Source organism: Castor canadensis, chromosome 9 (assembly GCF_047511655.1).
Source record: "Castor canadensis chromosome 9, mCasCan1.hap1v2, whole genome shotgun sequence".
In the NCBI taxonomy this organism is placed as follows: domain Eukaryota; kingdom Metazoa; phylum Chordata; class Mammalia; order Rodentia; family Castoridae; genus Castor; species Castor canadensis.
Window position 1 is genome coordinate 118653286 of NC_133394.1, and position 3614 is coordinate 118656899.

The following is a 3614-nucleotide window of genomic DNA, read 5'->3' on the forward strand; positions in this document are numbered from 1 at the left end:
TGACAGTATACATACAAAGTACAAAATTCCCAGTCAGGCACAGTGACTCATGCCTCTTATTTCAGCTCTTTGGAAGGATCCTCTCAAGAGGATCACCTCTGGAGGCCAGCCTGGTCAAAAAGTTCTCATGGTCTTCTCTCAACCAGTAAAGATGGGCATGTTGGCATGCACTTGTCATTCCAACTACACAAGAAGTATAACCATGAGGATTGTGGTCCAGACCACCCGGGCATAAATGCAAGATCCTATCTCAAAAATAACCAAAGAAAAAAGGGCTGGAGGCATGACTGAAGTAGTAGAGCACCTGTCCAGTAAGTGCAAGATCCTGAGTTCAAACCTTAGTAAAAAACTAAACCAAAAACAAAATCTATACACACTCTTCTAGAATTGGCAAATTATTCTAGGAAAATTATTAGCTCTAAGGACAGTATAGAAGAAAAATTTCTTGCATTCTGCAAGCTCCCAGGACAAATGATTAAAAATTAAAGAATACACTATTTATAATGGCATCAAAATTATTAAATATAGCAAATTTAATAGCACATGTATAAGACTTTTACAAAGAAAAATGATAAAATACTGTTAACAGAAATCAAAGAAATCTTAGATAATTGTAAGGATGAAATATGTTTGCATATGGAAAGAGCTGATATTATGAGTAAATAAATTATCCTCAAACTTCTAAAGAATCATTAAAATTACAAGTGTGTGTATATAAATGTAAAACATCATAAAATTGAAATCAAATGCAATGGACTTAAAGAGTAAAAGTACTATTGCAACAGAAGAAGTGGAGAAAGAAATTTTCTCTTAAATAATTGGATAAAATATGGGATAAAAAGAGATATATCCCTACTTCACATCAGACACATCAGATATAAATATCAGAAGTAAGTGGAATGCAGATATAAGTGTAAAAGGCAAAACTATATATTTTTAGAATGTAATAGAGATTATCTTAATGTCCTTGAGCTAAGAAAAGCTTTTTAAATAGAACACAAAAAAGTACCAAATAGGAAGAAAAAATTTAAAAACTGGATTACAAAAAAATTAAAAACTTATATGCTTCAAAATGTATCATCAAGGGAGGGAAAAGCAAACCATATGCAGGAAAAAATAACACACATATCTGAATACATAAAAATCTACAAATTGAGAAGTAATGGCTAATTAATCCAAAAGAAAAATAAAACCATTGAAGAAGTTAATCCTAGTGGCCAATAACTATATGACAACACTTTCAATCTGAGCAGTAATGAGGGACAAGCAAACTGAAACAAAGAAAAGGTAACAGTAGAGACCTAAGAATGGCTAAAACTAAAACTTATAACCGAGTCTTAGCAAGAATGCAGAGCATCAAAACTATCACAAAATGCTGGTTACATTTTAAACTTTGACAACCATTTTGGGAACAGTTTGGTACACACTAATAAAATTGGGGATAATCACACCCAACATTAGAAATTCTAGCCAAAAGTACATATATATGTAAATATGTACATTTGTGCAGCAAAAGACCCATATGTATTTGCATGCTATTTATAAATATCTTAAACTGAAAAAAATCTCAATACTTATGACAATTAAAATGGATAATAATTTATGGAATATTCAAACAGTAGAAGTTCACACATCAATGAAGATGAATAAATTGTATAACATTCAACAACATGGATCTGTCTCACTAGCAACATTGGCGAAGGAAGCCAGATAAAATAAAACATTTCTTGTACGATTGGACTTATATTGAGTTCAACAACAGATAAAAAATCTATAGAAATGTATACTTTAATCAAAAATTATAAAGAAAGAGGAATACATATTATAAAGTTCAGATGTGTGCTTACTTTGGGAGATGGGGTAGTTGTTCAATGTTTCATGATTGGTTTCAGGTATAGGCTTGGTGATGTACTGTTCCTTGATATAGATGTTGATTTATTTCATGTATATTCATTTTGTACTTAATAGTTCATTGAATTGTAATTTTTATTTTGTGTACTCCTAAACAGAATATATTTAAATATAAAAATACAAGTTACCTTATTTTGCATTTTCTTATATTTTTCACATATTTAAAAGCTTTATCATAAGTCATACTTCAATGTCATTTTTTTCATTCCAAACTGTTACAGGCTACAAAACAAAAGAACCTTAGGATTCCATCCACAGATATATCTGATTTGCAAAATACCTAATCAAAATGAAAGTGAAACAGAATTTTATGCTACAAAGAAGCTATATTTACCAAGCATGATTGGAACTTCTTTAATTACAAATTGCTTGTGGTTTCCAATAAAGTCTTTCTTCAGAAGACAAGACTATAATCACTCCCAGTTCTATGTAGTATCCCCATTGTGCTATTAGACAGGATAGTAATTAACAGGGTCACGACTTTAACTGTCAGTCCTAAAAGCAAGGCTGAGTGTATTTCTGACCCAGCTGCTTTCAGCATGGGGTAAAAGGATTGAAACTATTGCCAAGAAACCAGTCTCCTCCATCAAAACTGAGCTGACTTCTGAACAGTAGTTTAGGAGCTTTATTAGAACAAATACAAGTACCACTAATTGCTACCCAGGAAATTGATATAGAAGCCTCTGCTCCATATTCCACCTGAGGTTCTAAATTCCTGCCAAGAAAGTAATGTAAATTGTCTGGAAAGCAGGAGAGGGTAAATGACATCCCTCTGAAAATACAAAAAGAAAATATTGAATATCCACTATTGAAAATCCCTTAATTTTCAAGACTTATTTTGCTGTATAAAGTTTCTCATTTCTGGAAATTAATAATAAATAGTATTTGCCCATGTGGGCAAAGGTGGGTCACCTGTATGGGAAAAGGAATCAGAAGCCATCATTCTTTAGCAGAATTGGAAGACTAGCCAAGAAACAGACTGTACTTTAGTGGCTGCCTCTAAAGTGTGCAGGGATTGAAGCAATTTTTTTGCAGGTTTGCTTTCTATAAAAACAATTTGATTAAAAATACATTATAAAAATCCACAGATCTGTGAAAAGTTATAGGAAGAAAGAATGGACAAGGGAAGAATTTTAAGTGCAATTCAGGCCTGAAAAAGTCTTGGCCAGCCTGATGAAGAGCTCAAAAAAGAATGTTGACTTGAAGTCTTCTCTGTTAGGCCTAAATGACCAGGTCTTAGATACCTTGTCCTCAATCATCAGTTGTAGGCTTCTTTAGGAAAAGTGTAAAGTGGAATAGAATAGCTTTGGGCAACTGAAGAAAACCCAAAGTAGCTGAAAACTGGAGGTTACCTGCTGATTGCAATGCCTGCAGTCAGGCAGCAAGTTGTTTTCTGAAGGACTGTCTGCATGATGAATCTCCATATCAACCACAGTCCACCCCTGGGTGCCACTCAAACCTGTCCCATAAAAATCTAGAGAATGCCTCTTCAGGATTACTACAGGCTTCTTCTCCTGAAGGAAACTTAGAAAAGAGAGAGTATAAAAGTTGGTCTTTGGAAAGCAACTGATACTTTCTTCTCTGCTATCCATTCTAGAATTCCCCCTTCCTCAGTCACCAACCCTACTTGGAACTCTGCTTGGAGGATTACCTGAAGGTATGAAGCACACACTCATCTCTGAAGTTTCTGAACCACAGCCTCA